The 22,496-nt window shown below is 48.7% G+C and overlaps 1 pseudogene; it reads left to right on the plus strand.

Moving 5' to 3' along the window:
- Positions 1-5,347: 5,347 nt before the first annotated feature.
- Positions 5,348-22,496, plus strand: part of LOC138295265 (zinc finger protein 546-like) — an 85,181-nt pseudogene continuing 68,032 nt past the window's right edge.

Here is a 22,496-nt window from a genome sequence, read left to right on the forward strand (position 1 = left end):
CAGGCGTCGGGACTTAGGTTTCAGAGAGTCGCGGTCAGGGGAAGCCTCGGGATTCCCTCTGCAGGCGGCGCTGTGGGGGCTCAGGGGGGACAGGTTTTGGTACTCACAGTCGGAGAGTAGTCCGGGGGTCCTCCCTGAGGTGTTGGTTCTCCACCAGCCGAGTCGGGGTCGCCGAGTGCAGTGTTGCAAGTCTCACGCTTCTTGCGGGGAGTTGCAGGGTTCTTTAAAGCTGCTCCTTGAAACAAAGTTGCAGTCTTTTTGGAGCAGGTCCGCTGTCCTCGGGAGTTTCTTGTCGTCGTCGAAGCAGGGCAGTCCTCAGAGGATTCAGAGGTCGCTGGTCCCTTTGGAAGGCGTCGCTGGAGCAGAGTTCTTTGGAAGGCAGGAGACAGGCCGGTGAGTTTCTGGAGCCAAGGCAGTTGTTGTCTTCTGGTCTTCCTCTGCAGGGGTTTTCAGCTGGGCAGTCCTTCTTGTTGTTGTTGCAGGAATCTAATTTTCTAGGGTTCAGGGTAGCCCTTAAATACTAAATTTAAGGGCGTGTTTAGGTCTGGGGGGTTAGTAGCCAATGGCTACTAGCCCTGAGGGTGGGTACACCCTCTTTGTGCCTCCTCCCGAGGGGAGGGGGTCACAATCCTAACCCTATTGGGGGAATCCTCCATCTGCAAGATGGAGGATTTCTAAAAGTTAGTCACCTCAGCTCAGGACACCTTAGGGGCTGTCCTGACTGGCCAGTGACTCCTCCTTGTTGCTTTCTTTGTTCCCTCCAGCCTTGCCGCCAAAAGTGGGAGCCGTGGCCGGAGGGGGCGGGCAACTCCACTAAGCTGGAGTGCCCTGCTGGGCTGTGACAAAGGGGTGAGCCTTTGAGGCTCACCGCCAGGTGTCACAGCTCCTGCCTGGGGGAGGTGTTAGCATCTCCACCCAGTGCAGGCTTTGTTACTGGCCTCAGAGTGACAAAGGCACTCTCCCCATGGGGCCAGCAACATGTCTCTAGTGTGGCAGGCTGCTGGAACTAGTCAGCCTACACAGACAGTCGGTTAAGTTTCAGGGGGCACCTCTAAGGTGCCCTCTGGGGTGTATTTTGCAATAAAATGTACACTGGCATCAGTGTGCATTTATTGTGCTGAGAAGTTTGATACCAAACTTCCCAGTTTTCAGTGTAGCCATTATGGTGCTGTGGAGTTCGTGTTTGACAGACTCCCAGACCATATACTCTTATGGCTACCCTGCACTTACAATGTCTAAGGTTTTGTTTAGACACTGTAGGGGTACCATGCTCATGCACTGGTACCCTCACCTATGGTATAGTGCACCCTGCCTTAGGGCTGTAAGGCCTGCTAGAGGGGTGTCTTACCTATACTGCATAGGCAGTGAGAGGCTGGCATGGCACCCTGAGGGGAGTGCCATGTCGACTTACTCGTTTTGTCCTCACTAGCACACACAAGCTGGCAAGCAGTGTGTCTGTGCTGAGTGAGAGGTCTCCAGGGTGGCATAAGACATGCTGCAGCCCTTAGAGACCTTCCTTGGCATCAGGGCCCTTGGTACTAGAAGTACCAGTTACAAGGGACTTATCTGGATGCCAGGGTCTGCCAATTGTGGATACAAAAGTACAGGTTAGGGAAAGAACACTGGTGCTGGGGCCTGGTTAGCAGGCCTCAGCACACTTTCAATTGTAAACATAGCATCAGCAAAGGCAAAAAGTCAGGGGGCAACCATGCCAAGGAGGCATTTCCTTACACTACCTATATGTAGCTTCACAATAGTAACTCTGAATATGGCCATGTAACATGTCTAAGATCATGGAATTGTCCCCCCACGCAAAATCTGGTATTGGGGTGCCAATCCCATGCATCCCCGGGGCTCCACTATGGACCCCGGGTACTGCCAAACCAGCTCTCTGGGGTTTTCACTGCAACTACCGCTGCTGCCACCCAACAGACAGGCTTCTGCCATCCTGAGGTCTGTGCAGCCCAGTCTCAGGAAGGCAGAACAAAGGATTTCCTCTGAGTCCCTTTGGGACTAGGTGTTAAAGGCTGGGGAGGGGTAGCCTCACCCAGCCTCTGGAAATGCTTTGAAAGGCACAGATGGTGCCCTCCTTGCATAAGCCAGTCTACACCGGTTCAGGGAACCCCCAGTCCCTGCTCTGGTGCGAAACTGGACAAAGGAAAGGGGAGTGACCACTCCCCTGTCCATCACCACCCTCTGGGGTGGTGTCCAGAGCTCCTCCAGTGTGTCCCAGACCACTGCTATCTTGAATCCAGAGGTGTGAGGGCACTCGGGAAGCCTCTGAGTGGCCAGTGCCAGCAGGCGACGTCAGAGACCCCTCCTGATAGGTGCTCACCTCACTAGGTGGCCAATCCTCCTCTGAGGGCTATTTAGGTCTCTCCTGTGGGTTCCTCTTCAGATAACGAATGCAAGAGCTCACCAGAGTTCCTCTGCATCTCTCTCTTTGACTTCTGCCAAGGATCGACCGCTGACTGCTCTAGGACACCTGCAAAACCGCAACAAAGTAGCAAGAAGACTACCAGCAACATTGTAGCACCTAATCCTGCCGGCTTTCTCGACTGTTTGCTGGTGGTGCATGCTCTGAGGGCTGTCTCTCTTCACCCTGCAATGGAAGCCGAGAAAAAATCTCCCGTGGGTCGACGGAATCTTCCCCCTGCTAACGCAGGCACCAAACTTATGCATCACCGGTCCTCTGGGTCCCCTCTCATCTTGACAAGCGTAGCCCCTGGAACACAGGAGCTGGATCCAAGTGACCCCGACAGTCGGGTGGTCCTTCTGTCCAAATTTGGGGGAGGTAAGTCCTTGCCACGCCAGACAGTAATCCTGTGTACTGCGTGAACTGCAGCTGCTAGGGCTTCTGTGCACTTTTGCAAGACTTCCTTCCGTCCTCAGGTCCAGGAAACCGTCTTCAGTGCTTTGCAGTCAGTTGTTGCCTTTGCAGAATCCCCTATATCGGCTTTACTGTCTTTCTGGGGTAGTAGGGTAACTTTACTCCTACTTTCCAGGGTCTTGGGGTGGGGTATCTTGGACACCCTTAGTGTTTTCTTACACTCCCAGTGACCCGCTACACACCACACTAGCCTAGGGGTCCATTCATTGTTCACATTCCACTTTCTTATATGGTTTGTGTTGCCCCTAGGTGTATTGCATTCTATTGTATTCTACAGTGTTTGCACTATTTTCTGACTGTTTTACTTACCTGATTTTGGTTTATGTGTATATTTTGCGTATTTTACTTACTTCCTAAGTGAGGGTATCCTCTGAGATAGTTTTGGCACATTTTCACTAAAAATAAAGTACCTTTATTTTTAGCAGCTCTGAGTATTGTGATTCTTATGATATAATGCTATATGATGTAAGTGGTATAGTAGGAGCTTTGCATGTCTCCTAGTTCAGCCTAAACTGCTCTGCTATAGCTACCTCTATCAGCCTAAGCTGCTAGAACACTACTAATCTACTAATAAGGGATAACTGGACCTGGCACAAGGTGTAAGGACCATCAGGTACCCACTATAAGACAGGCCAGCCTCCTACAGTATTACTATTCATTTTCAGTTTATGTGGCATGAAATGTCCTAATAGCTCTAACTCGAGCAAACGCGAGACCCATTGCATTGCCAATGCTTGTTTGTCTCTTGTAATGAAGTCAATAAAAAACTGCCCATCACATGAACACTCACAGGACACGTGATTACAAACCCAGCGCAGGGCAAGCCAGGAGTTTTGTCTCCACTGGTTTTTATCTGCGGCTGAGGTCGTTTGCTCCCAATATCCACATAGATCTGGTATTAAATAAATGCAGTGCATTGTGCAGTGTGCTCTGGGGTTGGAGGCCACATACTCCCCTCTGCCCCCCCCTGTCCAAGGGAGCCCCCACCCACCACTCATCACTCCCCATCTTCAGTCAGCCTTCGCTGTCCGTAGGTCTTCAAAAACACACACACAACACTGTATGATTTGTACTGCACCATTCACATTTAAAGTTGCATTCTGGGACTTGTAGTTTCATCTACCATTCGTCTATGTACTTACAAATGGCAGAAACGGAGCCGGGGGTGGTTCCAAGAGACCCCCATGCAGACACGGGTAGCCAGGCCTCAGTGGGGGCTCCTCCCCTCTCCCAGGCCCTCTAGATGGCCCCTCCCACAGCAGAGCGCTGCGAAGCACTACATGTGAAGAGAGGAGCTCCTGGGGAACGATAACTATAACAGCCCCCATCTGAAGCATTCGTGGAGGGGGCAGGAGGGTGAGTCCGTAGGGGGCACGAATGGGGGCGGCCAGAAGAGTTACAGAGAGTTTATCATTTGTACATTTGTGCACAATCATATAGCGCTAACATTACCGAAAGGTGCTGAAGCGCTTTACAAGAGGAATATTTCATCAGAGGAGGAGGGTTTACATGGCCGTGGGGCGAGGCTGTGTCAGGTTTGGGGGTGACGAGGTCCAGATTCTGGACTGTGCTTAGAGGGAGGGAGGGAGGGAGGGAGGGGGAGAAAAGAATAACAGCCCCTCCCGCAGGAATTTGTGGGAGGGGGGAGGAGTCTGCAGGGAGGGGGCAGGATAGAGGCGTCGGAGAAGGGAAGTTGTCTGTACTCCGAGGGGTGCAGCCAGGACAGGGGTGCAAGCGCCAGGTGTGGGGGGTACTTCACTCATCTCTTCGGGAGGCTGAACCACAGATCTCATGGGGGTGCGGGGGCTGGGCACATTTATTGTGTGAGGAGAGAGAGAGCATCGCGCCCCCTATCCCTCCCTGCTGCATCCTTTCACCATCCCTCGGGTGGGCGTGATTGGGGGGTGCTGACCACCCCCACTGGACGAAGCACTTCCGGAGTCCCTCCTAATGGCAGAGGTGGGGGCGACCACACAAGCCCTGGATGGACACAGACAGTGAATTATTATCACCCAGAAGTGCCGTGTGAAGGGAGCGCGCCGTGTGATCTGCTGCAGGTGAGTAAGTTGTGTTCGTGTGATCTGCTGCACGTGAGGTGTAGCCGTGTGATCTGCTGCAGGTGAGTGAGTTGTCCCCGTGTGATCTGCTGCAGGTGAGTGAGTTGTCCCCGTGTGATCTGCTGCAGGTGAGGTGTAGCCGTGTGATCTGCTGCAGGTGAGTGAGTTGTGGCCGTGTGATCTGCTGCAGGTGAGTGAGTTGTTGCCGTGTGATCTGCTGCAGGTGAGTGAGTTGTTGCCGTGTGATCTGTGGCAGGTGAGTGAGTTGTGGCCGTGTGATCTGCTGCGGGTGAGTGAGTTGTTGCCGAGTGATCTGCTGCGGGTGAGTGAGTTGTAGCCCTGTGATCTGCTGCGGGTGAGTGAGTTGTAGCCCTGTGATCTGCTGCGGGTGAGTGAGTTGTCGCCGTGTGATCTGCTGCAGGTGAGTAAGTTGTGTTCGTGTGATCTGCTGCACGTGAGGTGTAGCCGTGTGATCTGCTGCAGGTGAGTGAGTTGTCCCCGTGTGATCTGCGGCAGGTGAGTGAGTTGTGGCCGTGTGATCTGCTGCAGGTGAGTGAGTTGTTGCCGTGTGATCTGCTGCAGGTGAGTGAGTTGTAGCCGTGTGATCCGCTGCAGGTGAGTGAGTGAGTTGTGGCCGTGTGATCTGTGGCAGGTGAGTGAGTTGTGGCCGTGTGATCTGCTGCGGGTGGGTTGTCGCCGTGTGATCTGCTGCGGGTGAGTGAGTTGTCGCCGTGTGATCTGCTGCGGGTGACTGAATTGTCGCCGTGTGATCTTCTGCGGGTGAGTGAGTTGTAGCCGTGTGATCTGCTGCGGGTGAGTGAGTTGTAGCCGTGTGATCTGCTGCGGGTGAGTGAGTTGTCGCCGTGTGATCTTCTGCGGGTGAGTGAGTTGTCGCCGTGTGATCTTCTGCGGGTGAGTGAGTTGTGGCCGTGTGATCTGCTGCAGGTGAGTGAGTTGTCGCCGTGTGATCTGCTGCGGGTGAGTTATCGGGGTGGGAGGGTCGGAGCCGGGAAGTCACTGAGTGAGGGGCTTTGCTCCCTCCTCCTGTTTACAGTGTAATTAGTGGAATAAAAACGGTGAATGGTTTCCTTCTCCCCGACCCCTCCCGGGGGTCTCAGGCCGGTGACCCCTGACACTGGTCTATATTGGTATAAAAGTGACCTCTGTCCTGGGAAGGGGCCAGGTTGGTCCACATCACGCACAGTGGGGCCACATTTTTCCCGGTGTTGTGGATTGGTAAATATTGGTCTGTTTTATAAATGACTTTCTGCTATTTTTAGCATATTGGGCTGGAATTTAGAAATGTGTGTGGGTTACAGGATCAGTCTTTTGTGGGTTGTGCCCCTGAGCTCGGAGCCCCTGCAAGGTGAGAAGTGAAGAAACTTTAGAAGTGCAGCGGGGTCACCTGCATTTCAGCAGCCCCTCCCCTCCTCCCCCCACATCTGCACTTCCAGAAGCTTCCCTGAACAATGGGAGTTTAACAACATAAACCTTTATTATACAGCGCGGCAGATAGCGCCTCGACGCCATTTAAATCCCCTTTGTGGGCGCAGGACCCTGTGATTTGCCAGCATGAAAGCCCTGCTTGTTTAATCCACAGTTTGTTGGACAGTTTCCCAGGTGGAAGGAAGGTAACCGAGTCCATGGAAAGAAATCTCAGCTCCTCACATTAACAATCTCATTTGACAACTTTGCTTAAAATTCGCCAGAGCTGGTGACTTAGAACTGGGGAGTCAGGATCCAGTCTCGGCGCTGGCTCAACATCCTGTGACCCTGGGCAGATCACTTAATTGCCCTGTGCATAAAATAAATGAATAATGTGCCCTTGTGTAATGTAACTAGTGTCAAGTAAAGCCCCCCAGTACCCCTGGGTCGAGCTTCAGCTCCCTGAAAATGCCCCCCATGAGGACTCAGAGAGAAAGTAAGCAGTTAGCAGGAGCAGACATTCCGCGCCCACCCCCTCTGCGGAAGGGTTCGGGCACAAATCTCCATTTACTGCCTGGTTGACTCTGCCCCTGCCCCTCCTTCCTAGAAGTAGCAGCATTGGGCTACATTGAGGTACTGGGTTTTTCAGAACCGGTACTGATCCGGTAACCCAGCGGTGCCAGGGTACACCCAAAGACCTCGGGTACTTTCCTGATTCAGACCACAGAAACTCAGAGTCTTCTAGGTGAAGTCAAAGATCGAATTTATTGGCTGCAGCCAAGTGACAAGCGTCCTAGAAGTACAACAGCAGGTTTGTATGTTCTCAGGAGACTGCGTTTCAATGCGAAGTCGGGTTTCCTTATATACAGTTTTTTAAGCTTCAGGCAAACATTCTTGACATTTTGGTTGGTCATTCACATGTTTTCACTACAAAGGAAAAAACAGTGTCATGATGAAACCTCATATTTCATGTCATCCAACCCATAATAAATTACCCAGCAAGGCCTAGTATTTTACATCAGATAAGTGTGGACCCCCAATAAAAACGGGCACCTCCCCCTCGTAAAGTAAGAAGAAGAAAAGAGCAGGTGCAGATGTGAGCAAGATTAGGCAGGGTGTGTGAGCGATAATAAGGGTTTTATGGCATGGTGTGCCTTGATGCTAGCTGATTCGGCCACTGGGAGAGGGACTGACCAAACAGGTTTGGCCTGAGGCAATGGTTCCAGCTTGCCCAGGTCAGAGAAAAGTCAATCAAAGTGTACGTGTCCTTGGAATCAAATCTGGCTGTATTATAAGCCTATGTGAGGGCAACTTTTAAAAATGGCTGCCGTGTATAAAATGGGAGCCACGAGTGCAGGACGAAAATGGGGATTTCGAGGTGAAAACGCTGCTGGAATTGAGCGAAAATGCTCATGCTTAGTGTACTAGTCATTATCGGTCTTTTGATACTAAAATCGTACTGCTGTGGCAAAGTAAATTACATGGGTCCAGAATTTTTAGAACCACAAACCCTCCTTTTGCCCTTACATAGGCAATAAACCTATTCTCATGCTAATCTGAGTCCAGGTCTATGTTGATAAGGCCATGGAGATGTTGCTGGAGCAAAATTCTAGTACTTGGTAACTCTCTTTGGACAGGTCTCCTCGAACATGAAGTAGCACAAAAGGCCACATATGGCAGGACAAAATAAGGAATACCTCTATCTGCAGTAGGTGGCATAAGATCACACACCCAACAATTAATTAGTGATGTTCACTACTAACTAATGTTGATGCAGAAGCTGTACAAAAGAATTACTTACGAATTCTGATCTTCTAACCTGCTCATGTTCAGGAAAAGGGTGAAAAGAGTGCAAAGAAACAATAGTAGGAAAATACATAGGTTGGGAAGTGGGTGCAGAAGTCAATTAAGTAGAGAAAAACAATCCCACCCATAAATGACAACGTCATGTTTAAAAGACTCTAGAAAACACGTTATTAAGAACATATAGATAACGGGAGAAAGTAGTGACCACTATTACAAATGAAATAATAATTTTTCACAACCCTAACCAAAAAGCAAATCATAAAATTATCTAGTAACATTTTTAGGGCTCCTCTGCATTTCAGTAATTTTTGTATGTTCAGGTGGAACAGTGGTGACTCTCATCAATGCTCTAAGGTGAAAAGGGGGTACTCTTTCCACAGAAAATGGACTTTATTCTGCTTTTACTAAACAGAATAGTACTTTAAAACAATGCCAGCAAAACAATCAGTCTCCTAACACCTAGTCTATACAATCACACGGAAACCTCTTGTGAAACCAACTATGCCCAGAGTCCGTTCAAAAAGCCTCTCTGGCAGGCTTCTATTGTCCATCAAATTTTCTTTTGTTGTTTTCTTTCACATGGGCCTCTCAATTCAGGCCTCTTCGTGAGAAAAGTACTGCTTAGTTGGAGTGCCCTCCTGGCAAACACCCACAGCTCACTCGAAAGTCTCAATGTCTTAAAGCAATGCACCAGTGTCTCTCCTCTGTGGCAGACACTACAAACAATGTGCTCTTCATTGATCAAGGGCACAAATCATCTTGTGCAGACCCAAACACCATTAATTGGGAAATAGCTCAAGCTCAGCAGCACTTTCAGACTCCAACACTCATTATTTAGCGTCAGAGGACGCTCAAGCTGCTCTTTCATGGGCACCACAATATAGTGCCTTTTTCCAAACTTGAAATCTCCGGTGCACTGCCCTTCTTCCGTTGGAGCAAAGAAAGGGATTGCACACTGTCAGAGGTTACCAGCACATGACAGGTAGAGAAATGAAACCTCAAAACAGCTCTGCTATCAACAACAGGAATCCTTCTCTTTAGCTCTTTTACACTGAAACTTTGGTTTTGTGATGTCCAACGCCGTCTGATGGAGCAAGTACGATACCATGCGCTGGCGATCGCTGTCCAGCTTTGCTACTTTCTGGGTGCTGAGACTGTAGGGCCAAAACGTCCGTCTTTCATCTGTAGCTGTCACTGATGGGAATTAGGCTTAAATCAATGTCCTGCAGGTTATTATGACTTGATACCCGCAGAATCTAGTGACGTAGGAAGTGTGCCACAGTTGTTAGTTTCCTTCAATTTAGTACAAAAACAGTTCATGGTTTTTAACAAGGGGACTGCAAGCAGGTGGTCTGCAATCTTCGAAGGAGTAGCCATACACCATGGGCATAAAATACAAAGACAAAGGTAGAAGGGCAAAACAGGGTCTCTAGCATCTTTAATTGGGTTCTCTCCATTATTCTCTGCCATCTATAGCTACATGAGAAATCTATCTGAATGGATTTCCTCACTGTAGGAAAGTACCATCTTGCCTGGCATGTTACCCCCATTTTTCACTGTATATATGTTGTTTTAGTTGTATGTGTCACTGGGACCCTGGTAACCCAGGGCCCCAGTGCTCATAAGTGTGCCTGAATGTGTTACCTGTGTAGTGACTAACTGTCTCACTGAGGCTCTGCTATCCAGAACCTCAGTGGTTATGCTCTCTCATTTCTTTCAAATTGTCACTAACAGGCTAGTGACCATTTTTACCAATTGACATTGGCTTACTGGAACACCCTTATAATTCCCTAGTATATGGTACTGAGGTACCCAGGGTATTGGGGTTCCAGGAGATCCCTATGGGCTGCAGCATTTCTTTTGCCACCCATAGGGAGCTCTGACAATTCTTACACAGGCCTGCCACTGCAGCCTGAGTGAAATAACGTCCACGTTATTTCACAGCCATTTTACACTGCACTTAAGTAACTTATAAGTCACCTATATGTCTAACCTTTACCTGGTAAAGGTTAGGTGCAAAGTTACTTAGTGTGAGGGCACCCTGGCACTAGCCAAGGTGCCCCCACATTGTTCAGAGCCAATTCACTGAACTTTGTGAGTGCGGGGACACCATTACACGCGTGCACTACATATAGGTCACTACCTATATGTAGCTTCACCATGGTAACTCCGAATATGGCCATGTAACATGTCTATGATCATGGAATTGCCCCCTCTATGCCATCCTGGCATTGTTGGTACAATTCCATGATCCCAGTGGTCTGTAGCACAGACCCTGGTACTGCCAGACTGCCCTTCCTGGGGTTTCTCTGCAGCTGCTGCTGCTGCCAACCCCTCAGACAGGCAGCTGCCCTCCTGGGGTCCAGCCAGGCCTGGCCCAGGATGGCAGAACAAAGAACTTCCTCTGAGAGAGGGTGTGACACCCTCTCCCTTTGGAAAATGGTGTGAAGGCAGGGGAGGAGTAGCCTCCCCCAGCCTCTGGAAATGCTTTGTTGGGCACAGATGTGCCCAATTCTGCATAAGCCAGTCTACACCGGTTCAGGGACCCCTTAGCCCCTGCTCTGGCGCGAAACTGGACAAAGGAAAGGGGAGTGACCACTCCCCTGACCTGCACCTCCCCTGGGAGGTGGCCAGAGCTCCTCCAGTGTGCTCCAGACCTCTGCCATCTTGGAAACAGAGGTGCTGCTGGCACACTGGACTGCTCTGAGTGGCCAGTGCCACCAGGTGACGTCAGAGACTCCTTGTGATAGGCTCCTTCAGGTGTTAGTAGCCTTTCCTCTCTCCTAGGTAGCCAAACCCTCTTTTCTGGCTATTTAGGGTCTCTGTCTCTGGGGAAACTTTAGATAACGAATGCATGAGCTCAGCCGAGTTCCTCTGCATCTCCCTCTTCACCTTCTGATAAGGAATCGACCGCTGACCGCGCTGGAAGCCTGCAAACCTGCAACATAGTAGCAAAGACGACTACTGCAACTCTGTAACGCTGATCCTGCCGCCTTCTCGACTGTTTTCCTGCTTGTGCATGCTGTGGGGGTAGTCTGCCTCCTCTCTGCACCAGAAGCTCCGAAGAAATCTCCCGTGGGTCGACGGAATCTTCCCCCTGCAACCGCAGGCACCAAAAAGCTGCATTATCGGTCCCTTGGGTCTCCTCTCAGCATGACGAGCGAGGTCCCTCGAATCCAGCGACACCGTCCAAGTGACCCCCACAGACCAGTGACTCTTCAGCCCAAAGTTTGGTGGAGGTAAGTCCTTGCCTCACCTCGCTGGGCTGCATTGCTGGTAACCGCGACTTTGCAAGCTACTCCGGCCCCTGTGCACTTCCGGCGGAAATCCTTCGTGCACAGCCAAGCCTGGGTCCACGGCACTCTAACCTGCATTGCACGACTTTCTAAGTTGGTCTCCGGCAACGTGGGACTCCTTTGTGCAACTTCGGCAAGCACCGTTTCATGCATCCTCGTAGTGCCTGTTTCTGGCACTTCTCCAGGTGCTACCTGCTTCAGTGAGGGCTCTTTGTCTTGCTCGACGTCCCCTCTCTCTGCAGGTCCAATTTGCGACCTCCTGGTCCCTCCTGGGCCCCAGCAGCGTCCAAAAACGCCAAACGCACGATTTGCGTGTAGCAAGGCTTGTTGGCGTCCATCCGGCGGGAAAACACTTCTGCACGACTCTCCAAGGCGTGGGGAATCTATCCTCCAAAGGGGAAGTCTCTAACCCTTGTCGTTCCTGCAGTATTCACAGTTCTTCAGCCTAGTAAGAGCTTCTTTGCACCAACTCCTGGCATTTCTTGGGCATCTGCCCATCTCCGAGCTGCTTGTGACTTTTGGACTTGGTCCCCTTGTTCCACAGGTACCCTCAGTCAGGAATCCATCGTGGTTGCATTGCTGATTTGTGTTTTCCTTGCATTTTCCCTCTAATACGACTATTTTGTCCTTAGGAGAACTTTGGTGCACTTTGCCCTCACTTTTCAGGGTCTTGGGGAGGGTTATTTTGCTAACTCTCACTATTTTCTAATAGTCCCAGCGACCCTCTACAAGGTCACATAGGTTTGGGGTCCATTCGTGGTTCGCATTCCACTTTTGGAGTATATGGTTTGTGTTGCCCCTATCCCTATGTTTCCCCATTGCATCCTATTGTAACTATACATTGTTTGCACTGTTTTCTAAGACTATACTGCATATTTTTGCTATTGTGTATATATATCTTGTGTATATTTCCTATCCTCTCACTGAGGGTACACTCTAAGATACTTTGGCATATTGTCATAAAAATAAAGTACCTTTATTTTTAGTATAACTGTGTATTGTGTTTTCTTATGATATTGTGCATATGACACTAAGTGGTACTGTAGTAGCTTCACACGTCTCCTAGTTCAGCCTGAGCTGCTTTGCTAAGCTACCATTATCTATCAGCCTAAGCTGCTAGACACCCTATACACTAATAAGGGATAACTGGGCCTGGTGCAAGGTGCAAGTACCCCTTGGTACTCACTACAAGCCAGTCCAGCCTCCTACATTGGTTGTGCAGCGGTGGGATAAGTGCTTTGAGACTACTTACCACTCTTGTCATTGTACTTTTCATAAGAGAAAAATATACAAAACAAGGTCAGTGTATATACACATAGCCAAAAAGTTTTGCATTTCCTCTTTTCACTCTTTTCTAAGTGCTGAAAAGTACTTCTAAACTTTCAAAAAGTTCTTAAAAGTTTTAAAAGTTTTTTTCTGTCTTTCCAAAAAGTTCTGAAAACTTTTTTCTCTTTGTCTATCACTTTAACTCTCTCTAAAAATGTCTGGCACAGGCCAAAAAGTTGAACTGTCCAAACTTGCATATGATCACCTTAGCTGGAAAGGAGCAAGGAGTCTCTGCATAGAGAGAGGTTTGAGTGTAGGGAAGAATCCTTCCTTAGAACTGTTAATTAATATGCTTAGAGTACAGGATAAGGCCATAAGTGCCCAATCTGTAGAAAAAGTAGATAATGGTTCTCAATCTGATCCAGGGACTCCCCCAGGAAAAGGTTCAGGAAAGAAACTTCTCAGCCTGCCCATTACTAGACAGTCTAGCATAGTTGGTACAGAGGTTGAATCACATCATACTGATGATGTGCTCTCACATTATGCTGGTAGCCAAGCTGTTAGGGTGCCCTTGGTAAGGGACAGGTCTCCTTCTGTTCATTCCCATCATACCTCTGTATCTAGAAATGTCCCTCCCACCCACCCTGATGACAGATTGTTAGAAAGGGAGCTCAATAGATTGAGAGTGGAGCAAACCAGACTGAAGCTCAAGAAGCAACTGCTGGATTTGGATAGACAGTCTTTAGAAATAGAGAGGGAAAGACAGAAGATGGGTTTAGATACCCATGGTGGCAGCAGCAGTATTCCCCATAGTCATCCTGCAAAAGAGCATGATTCCAGGAATCTGCATAAGATAGTTCCCCCTTACAAGGAGGGGGATGACATTAACAAGTGGTTTGCTGCACTTGAGAGGGCCTGTGCTGTACAGGATGTCCCTCAAAAGCAGTGGGCTGCTATCCTATGGCTATCATTTACTGGAAAAGGTAGGGATAGGCTCCTTACTGTAAAAGAAAATGATGCTAACAATTTCCAAGTTCTTAAGAATGCACTCCTGGATGGTTATGGCTTAACCACTGAACAGTACAGGATAAAGTTCAGAGATACCAAAAAGGAGTCTTCACAAGACTGGGTTGATTTCATTGACCAGGCAGTGAAGGCCTTGGAGGGGTGGTTACATGGCAGTAAAGTTACTGATTATGACAGCCTGTATAACTTGATCCTGAGAGAGCATATTCTTAATAATTGTGTGTCTGATTTGTTGCACCAGTACTTGGTGGACTCTGATCTGACCTCTCCCCAAGAATTGGGAAAGAAGGCAGACAAATGGGTCAGAACAAGAGTGAACAGAAAAGTTCATACAGGGGGTGACAAAGATGGCAACAAAAAGAAGGATGGTAAGTCTTCTGACAAGGGTGGGGACAAATCTAAAAATGAGTCTTCATCAGGCCCACAAAAACACTCTGGTGGGGGTGGTGGGCCCAAATCCTCCTTTAATCAGAACAAGGAAAAGAAACCATGGTGCTATTTATGTAAAATAAAAGGCCATTGGACAACAGATCCCAGTTGTCCAAAGAAAGGCACCACAGCTCCTACCACTACAACCCCTACTGCTACACCTAGTGTCCCTACTAATAGCAGTGGTGGTGGGAGCAAACCTACTAATAGCCAATCCAAGGGAGTAGCTGGGCTCACTTTTGGTAATTTAGTTGGGGTTGGTCTGATTAGGGAGACCACAGAGGCTACTTTAGTCTCTGAAGGGGCTATTGACTTAGCCACTTTGGTTGCTTGCCCCCATAACTTGGAGAAGTACAAGCAACTAACCCTAATAAATGGTGTTGAGGTCCAGGCCTACAGGGACACAGGTGCCAGTGTCACAATGGTGATTGAGAAACTGGTGCACCCTGAACAACACATACTTGGACACCAGTACCAAGTAACCGATGCTCACAACATAACACAAAGCCACCCCATGGCTGTTGTAAATCTCAACTGGGGGGGGGTATCTGGTCCAAAGAAAGTTGTGGTAGCTTCAGATTTACCTGTAGACTGTCTATTAGGGAACGATTTGGAGACATCAGCTTGGTCAGATGTGGAGTTGGAGGCCCATGCAGCAATGCTGGGCATCCCAGGGCATATTTTTGCTTTGACAAGGGCTCAGGCCAAAAAGCAAAAAGGACAGGGAAGCTTGGATCCTGGAACAATGGACCAAGTGCTCCCTAAAGCTAGGGCTAGTAGAAGCAAACCACTTCCTACTATCCCTCCCTCTACAGTGGATTCTACTTCTGAGGAAGAAGAATTCCCTCCCTGTGCAGAACCTACACCAGAGGAGCTGGAAGCAGACACTGCTGAGCTTTTGGGTGAAGGGGGGCCTGCCAGAGAGGAGCTGAGTGTGGCACAGCAAACCTGTCCCACATTAGAGGGTCTCAGACAGCAAGCTGTCAAACAGGCTAATGGGGATGTCAGTGACTCACACAGAGTTTACTGGGAGGACAACCTCTTGTACACTGAGCATAGGGATCCTAAACCTGGAGCTGCCAGGAGATTAGTGATTCCTCAGGAGTACAGAAAGTTCCTCCTAACACTGGCACATGACATTCCCTTAGCTGGGCACCTGGGTCAAATGAAAACTTGGGACAGATTGGTACCATTGTTTCATTGGCCTAGGATGTCTGAGGACACAAAAGAATTTTGTAAGTCCTGTGAAACCTGTCAAGCCAGTGGCAAGACAGGTGGCACTCCAAAGGCACCCCTTATCCCACTGCCTGTGGTTGGGGTTCCCTTTGAAAGGGTAGGGGTTGACATAGTTGGCCCCCTTGACCCTCCTACTGCTTCAGGCAATAGGTTTATCTTGGTGGTAGTGGACCATGCCACAAGATATCCTGAAGCAATTCCTTTAAGGACCACTACAGCTCCTGCAGTGGCAAAGGCCCTCCTGGGAATATTTTCCAGGGTGGGCTTCCCAAAGGAAGTAGTATCAGACAGAGGAAGCAATTTCATGTCTGCATACTTAAAGGCCATGTGGAAGGAGTGTGGTGTAACTTACAAGTTCACAACACCCTATCATCCACAAACAAATGGACTGGTGGAGAGATTTAATAAAACTCTCAAAGGCATGATTATGGGACTCCCTGAAAAACTCCGCAGGAGATGGGATATCCTTCTACCATGCCTCCTTTTTGCCTACAGGGAGGTACCCCAGAAAGGAGTGGGCTTCAGCCCCTTTGAACTTCTTTTTGGACACCCTGTTAGGGGTCCACTCACACTTGTAAAGGAGGGTTGGGAACAACCTTTAAAAGCTCCTAAGCAGGATATTGTGGATTATGTACTTGGCCTCAGATCAAGGATGGCTGAGTACATGAAAAAGGCCAGTAAAAACCTTCAGGCCAGCCAAGAGCTCCAGAAGCAATGGCATGATCAGAAGGCTGTTTTGGTTCAGTACCAACCAGGGCAGAAAGTGTGGGTCTTGGAGCCTGTGGCCCCAAGAGCACTCCAAGATAAATGGAGTGGACCCCACACAATTGTTGAAAAGAAGGGTGAAGTCACCTACTTGGTTGACTTAGGCACTGCCAGGAGTCCCCTTAGGGTGCTCCATGTCAACCGCCTGAAACCCTACTATGACAGGGCTGATCTCACCCTGCTCATGGCAACAGATGAGGGACAGGAAGAAGACAGTGATCCTCTACCTGATCTCTTCTCTTCCACAGAACAAGATGCTCTTGTGGAAGGTGTAGTTTTGGCTGATTGTCTTACTGCTGAGCAGAAAGATAATTGCATAAATCTCCTAGGACAATTTTCAGAACTCTTCTCCATTGTGCCAGGCACCACTTCTTGGTGTGAGCACACTATAGATACTGGAGACAGTTTACCTGTCAAAAGTAAGATCTATAGGCAGCCTGACCATGTCAGGGACTGCATAAAGCAAGAAGTTCAGAAGATGTTGGAACTAGGAGTGGTTGAGCACTCTGACAGTCCATGGGCTTCTCCTGTGGTACTGGTACCAAAACCCAATTCTAAAGATGGAAAGAAGGAAATGAGGTTTTGTGTCGACTATAGAGGTCTCAACTTGGTAACCAAAACTGATGCTCACCCTATACCCAGGGCAGATGAGCTCATAGATACACTGGCATCTGCCAAGTATCTAAGCACTTTTGATTTGACTGCAGGGTATTGGCAGATCAAATTGTCAGAAGATGCTAAACCTAAGACTGCATTTTCTACCATTGGAGGACATTACCAGTTTACTGTAATGCCTTTTGGTTTGAAAAATGCACCTGCCACTTTTCAGAGGTTGGTGAACACAGTCCTGCAAGGGCTGGAAGCTTTCAGTGCAGCATATTTGGATGATATAGCTGTCTTTAGCTCCAGCTGGGATGATCACCTGGTCCACCTATGGAAAGTTTTGGAGGCCCTGCAAAAGGCAGGCCTCACTATCAAGGCTTCAAAGTGCCAGATAGGGCAGGGTAAGGTGGTTTATCTGGGACACCTTGTTGGTGGGGAACAGATTGCACCACTTCAGGGGAAAATCCAAACTATTATTGATTGGGTTCCCCCTACCACTCAGACTCAGGTGAGAGCCTTCCTAGGCCTCACTGGGTATTACAGGAGGTTCATTAAGAAGTATGGCTCCATTGTAGCCCCTCTTAATGACCTCACATCCAAGAAAATGCCTAAAAAGGTATTATGGACAGCAAACTGTCAGAAAGCTTTTGAGGAGCTGAAGCAGGCCATGTGCTCTGCACCTGTCCTGAAAAGCCCTTGTTACTCTAAAAAATTCTATGTCCAAACTGATGCATCTGAATTAGGAGTAGGGGCAGTCCTATCACAACTTAATTCTGAGGGCCAGGATCAACCTGTTGCTTTTATTAGTAGAAGGTTGACCCCTAGAGAAAAGCGTTGGTCTGCCATTGAGAGGGAGGCCTTTGCTGTGGTCTGGGCTCTGAAGAAGTTGAGGCCATACCTGTTTGGCACTCACTTCATTGTTCAGACAGACCACAAACCTCTACTTTGGCTAAAACAAATGAAGGGTGAAAATCCTAAATTGTTGAGGTGGTCCATATCCCTACAGGGAATGGACTATACAGTGGAACATAGACCTGGGAGTAGCCACTCCAATGCAGATGGACTCTCCAGATATTTCCACTTAGACAATGAAGACTCATCAGGTAATGGCTAGTCTTATTGTCCTTCGTTTGGGGGGGGTTGTGTAGGAAAGTACCATCTTGCTTGGCATGTTACCCCCATTTGTCACTGTATATATGTTGTTTTAGTTGTATGTGTCACTGGGACCCTGGTAACCCAGGGCCCCAGTGCTCATAAGTGTGCCTGAATGTGTTACCTGTGTAGTGACTAACTGTCTCACTGAGGCTCTGCTAATCAGAACCTCAGTGGTTATGCTCTCTCATTTCTTTCCAAATTGTCACTGACAGGCTAGTGACCATTTTTACCAATTTACATTGGCTTACTGGAACACCCTTATAATTCCCTAGTATATGGTACTGAAGTACCCAGGGTATTGGGGTTCCAGGAGATCCCTATGGGCTGCAGCATTTCTTTTGCCACCCATAGGGAGCTCTGACAATTCTTACACAGGCCTGCCACTGCAGCCTGAGTGAAATAACGTCCACGTTATTTCACAGCCATTTTACACTGCACTTAAGTAACTTATAAGTCACCTATATGTCTAACCTTTACCTGGTAAAGGTTAGGTGCAAAGTTACTTAGTGTGAGGGCACCCTGGCACTAGCCAAGGTGCCCCCACATTGTTCAGAGCCAATTCACTGAACTTTGTGAGTGCGGGGACACCATTACACGCGTGCACTACATATAGGTCACTACCTATATGTAGCTTCACCATGGTAACTCCGAATATGGCCATGTAACATGTCTATGATCATGGAATTGCCCCCTCTATGCCATCCTGGCATTGTTGGTACAATTCCATGATCCCAGTGGTCTGTAGCACAGACCCTGGTACTGCCAGACTGCCCTTCCTGGGGTTTCTCTGCAGCTGCTGCTGCTGCCAACCCCTCAGACAGGCAGCTGCCCTCCTGGGGTCCAGCCAGGCCTGGCCCAGGATGGCAGAACAAAGAACTTCCTCTGAGAGAGGGTGTGACACCCTCTCCCTTTGGAAAATGGTGTGAAGGCAGGGGAGGAGTAGCCTCCCCCAGCCTCTGGAAATGCTTTGTTGGGCACAGATGTGCCCAATTCTGCATAAGCCAGTCTACACCGGTTCAGGGACCCCTTAGCCCCTGCTCTGGCGCGAAACTGGACAAAGGAAAGGGGAGTGACCACTCCCCTGACCTGCACCTCCCCTGGGAGGTGGCCAGAGCTCCTCCAGTGTGCTCCAGACCTCTGCCATCTTGGAAACAGAGGTGCTGCTGGCACACTGGACTGCTCTGAGTGGCCAGTGCCACCAGGTGACGTCAGAGACTCCTTGTGATAGGCTCCTTCAGGTGTTAGTAGCCTTTCCTCTCTCCTAGGTAGCCAAACCCTCTTTTCTGGCTATTTAGGGTCTCTGTCTCTGGGGAAACTTTAGATAACGAATGCATGAGCTCAGCCGAGTTCCTCTGCATCTCCCTCTTCACCTTCTGATAAGGAATCGACCGCTGACCGCGCTGGAAGCCTGCAAACCTGCAACATAGTAGCAAAGACGACTACTGCAACTCTGTAACGCTGATCCTGCCGCCTTCTCGACTGTTTTCCTGCTTGTGCATGCTGTGGGGGTAGCCTGCCTCCTCTCTGCACCAGAAGCTCCGAAGAAATCTCCCGTGGGTCGACGGAATCTTCCCCCTGCAACCGCAGGCACCAAAAAGCTGCATTACCGGTCCCTTGGGTCTCCTCTCAGCATGACGAGCGAGGTCCCTCGAATCCAGCGACACCGTCCAAGTGACCCCCACAGACCAGTGACTCTTCAGCCCAAAGTTTGGTGGAGGTAAGTCCTTGCCTCACCTCGCTGGGCTGCATTGCTGGGAACCGCGACTTTGCAAGCTACTCCGGCCCCTGTGCACTTCCGGCGGAAATCCTTCGTGCACAGCCAAGCCTGGGTCCACGGCACACTAACCTGCATTGCACGACTTTCTAAGTTGGTCTCCGGCAACGTGGGACTCCTTTGTGCAACTTCGGCAAGCACCGTTTCACGCATCCTCGTAGTGCCTGTTTCTGGCACTTCTCCAGGTGCTACCTGCTTCAGTGAGGGCTCTTTGTCTTGCTCGACGTCCCCTCTCTCTGCAGGTCCAATTTGCGACCTCCTGGTCCCTCCTGGGCCCCAGCAGCGTCCAAAAACGCCAAACGCACGATTTGCGTGTAGCAAGGCTTGTTGGCGTCCATCCGGCGGGAAAACACTTCTGCACGACTCTCCAAGGCGTGGGGAATCTATCCTCCAAAGGGGAAGTCTCTAACCCTTGTCGTTCCTGCAGTATTCACAGTTCTTCAGCCTAGTAAGAGCTTCTTTGCACCAACTCCTGGCATTTCTTGGGCATCTGCCCATCTCCGAGCTGCTTGTGACTTTTGGACTTGGTCCCCTTGTTCCACAGGTACCCTCAGTCAGGAATCCATCGTGGTTGCATTGCTGATTTGTGTTTTCCTTGCATTTTCCCTCTAACACGACTATTTTGTCCTTAGGGGAACTTTGGTGCACTTTGCCCTCACTTTTCAGGGTCTTGGGGAGGGTTATTTTGCTAACTCTCACTATTTTCTAATAGTCCCAGCGACCCTCTACAAGGTCACATAGGTTTGGGGTCCATTCGTGGTTCGCATTCCACTTTTGGAGTATATGGTTTGTGTTGCCCCTATCCCTATGTTTCCCCATTGCATCCTATTGTAACTATACATTGTTTGCACTGTTTTCTAAGACTATACTGCATATTTTTGCTATTGTGTATATATATCTTGTGTATATTTCCTATCCTCTCACTGAGGGTACACTCTAAGATACTTTGGCATATTGTCATAAAAATAAAGTACCTTTATTTTTAGTATAACTGTGTATTGTGTTTTCTTATGATATTGTGCATATGACACTAAGTGGTACTGTAGTAGCTTCACACGTCTCCTAGTTCAGCCTGAGCTGCTTTGCTAAGCTACCATTATCTATCAGCCTAAGCTGCTAGACACCCTATACACTAATAAGGGATAACTGGGCCTGGTGCAAGGTGCAAGTACCCCTTGGTACTCACTACAAGCCAGTCCAGCCTCCTACATTGGTTGTGCAGCGGTGGGATAAGTGCTTTGAGACTACTTACCACTCTTGTCATTGTACTTTTCATAAGAGAAAAATATACAAAACAAGGTCAGTGTATATACACATAGCCAAAAAGTTTTGCATTTCCTCTTTTCACTCTTTTCTAAGTGCTGAAAAGTACTTCTAAACTTTCAAAAAGTTCTTAAAAGTTTTAAAAGTTTTTTTCTGTCTTTCCAAAAAGTTCTGAAAACTTTTTTCTCTTTGTCTATCACTTTAACTCTCTCTAAAAATGTCTGGCACAGGCCAAAAAGTTGAACTGTCCAAACTTGCATATGATCACCTTAGCTGGAAAGGAGCAAGGAGTCTCTGCATAGAGAGAGGTTTGAGTGTAGGGAAGAATCCTTCCTTAGAACTGTTAATTAATATGCTTAGAGTACAGGATAAGGCCATAAGTGCCCAATCTGTAGAAAAAGTAGATAATGGTTCTCAATCTGATCCAGGGACTCCCCCAGGAAAAGGTTCAGGAAAGAAACTTCTCAGCCTGCCCATTACTAGACAGTCTAGCATAGTTGGTACAGAGGTTGAATCACATCATACTGATGATGTGCTCTCACATTATGCTGGTAGCCAAGCTGTTAGGGTGCCCTTGGTAAGGGACAGGTCTCCTTCTGTTCATTCCCATCATACCTCTGTATCTAGAAATGTCCCTCCCACCCACCCTGATGACAGATTGTTAGAAAGGGAGCTCAATAGATTGAGAGTGGAGCAAACCAGACTGAAGCTCAAGAAGCAACAGCTGGATTTGGATAGACAGTCTTTAGAAATAGAGAGGGAAAGACAGAAGATGGGTTTAGATACCCATGGTGGCAGCAGCAGTATTCCCCATAGTCATCCTGCAAAAGAGCATGATTCCAGGAATCTGCATAAGATAGTTCCCCCTTACAAGGAGGGGGATGACATTAACAAGTGGTTTGCTGCACTTGAGAGGGCCTGTGCTGTACAGGATGTCCCTCAAAAGCAGTGGGCTGCTATCCTATGGCTATCATTTACTGGAAAAGGTAGGGATAGGCTCCTTACTGTAAAAGAAAATGATGCTAACAATTTCCAAGTTCTTAAGAATGCACTCCTGGATGGTTATGGCTTAACCACTGAACAGTACAGGATAAAGTTCAGAGATACCAAAAAGGAGTCTTCACAAGACTGGGTTGATTTCATTGACCAGGCAGTGAAGGCCTTGGAGGGGTGGTTACATGGCAGTAAAGTTACTGATTATGACAGCCTGTATAACTTGATCCTGAGAGAGCATATTCTTAATAATTGTGTGTCTGATTTGTTGCACCAGTACTTGGTGGACTCTGATCTGACCTCTCCCCAAGAATTGGGAAAGAAGGCAGACAAATGGGTCAGAACAAGAGTGAACAGAAAAGTTCATACAGGGGGTGACAAAGATGGCAACAAAAAGAAGGATGGTAAGTCTTCTGACAAGGGTGGGGACAAATCTAAAAATGAGTCTTCATCAGGCCCACAAAAACACTCTGGTGGGGGTGGTGGGCCCAAATCCTCCTTTAATCAGAACA

Source organism: Pleurodeles waltl, chromosome 5 (genome assembly GCF_031143425.1).
Source record: "Pleurodeles waltl isolate 20211129_DDA chromosome 5, aPleWal1.hap1.20221129, whole genome shotgun sequence".
Classification (NCBI taxonomy): Eukaryota; Metazoa; Chordata; class Amphibia; order Caudata; family Salamandridae; genus Pleurodeles; species Pleurodeles waltl.